Source organism: Protobothrops mucrosquamatus, unplaced genomic scaffold (assembly GCF_001527695.2).
Source record: "Protobothrops mucrosquamatus isolate PMUCROS unplaced genomic scaffold, P.Mucros_1.0 scaffold_122, whole genome shotgun sequence".
In the NCBI taxonomy this organism is placed as follows: Eukaryota; Metazoa; Chordata; class Lepidosauria; order Squamata; family Viperidae; genus Protobothrops; species Protobothrops mucrosquamatus.
Window position 1 is genome coordinate 735,489 of NW_015386198.1, and position 1,067 is coordinate 736,555.

Sequence of the window (1,067 nt, forward strand, 5' to 3'; positions counted from 1 at the left end):
TCCAGGGCCTACCTCGAGGATGGGGTGTGGAACCCCGAGAGGTGGCATGCAGCGGCTACCAACAAAAAATTATTTAAATTATCCAAATTGAGAGCTTTTTTACAGGGGTGTTTTAAGAAATTTTTAGGGGGAACCAGGGTGGGTGGGAGGGGGGAGGTTCCCCTTAGGTCAGGGCCAGCCATGTCTGGGGGTTGCGGTGTAGAAAGGGTGGGGGGGAGGTTGGGGGGTTGAGAGAGGAGGGAGGAATTAGTACGGTCAGTGGGAGAGGCAGATATGGCGGGAGCCGAGGATCATATCAGGTTGGGGGAGCACGCACACGCTACTTACAAGCTTGTGGGTGCTCCGGTCCTCAGGTCTCTACTCGGTTCCCAGGAGACTCAGACCCTCTGGCCCGGGACCATCGGCTGATGTTGTGTAATGCCAGGTCCGTGGTAAATAAGGCCCCCCTCATACAAGATCTTATTTTAGAGGGGGGCGCGGACCTGGCAGGTATTACTGAGACCTGGCTGGGCGTAGAAGGTGGAGTACCACTAGTGGACATCTGCCCGCCGGGTTTTCAGGCATTCCATCAGCCAAGGACCCGGGGTAGGGGCGGGGGGGTAGCGGTCATTATAAGGGAGAGCTTTTGCCCAAGGGAGACCACTGTGCCTCAGATAGACGGCGTGGAGTCCCTCCTTGTGAAGTGGAGGCAAGGGGTGCAAGTGGGCTTGTTGATTATATACCTGGCTCCCTGCTATGTATCAACAGCCCTGCCTGAGCTGGCCGACGTGATAGCCGGGGTGGCGGTTGGGACCCCCAGACTTATGGTCTTGGGGGATTTCAACCTGCCATCAGGTTGGGTGGGGCGTCGGCGGCGGCTCAGGAGTTTTTGGCTTCCATGACGGCCTTGGACTTGACCCAATTAATTCATGCTCCCACTCACACGGGTGGACACACGCTGGATCTAATTTTTGTCTCAGGCCAGTGGCAGAATGATCTGACAATAGGGGAAATAGTTGTTGAGCCCTTGTCATGGTCAGATCATTCTCTCCTAAGGATGGACTTCCGGACCGCTCCCCCTCGCCGCA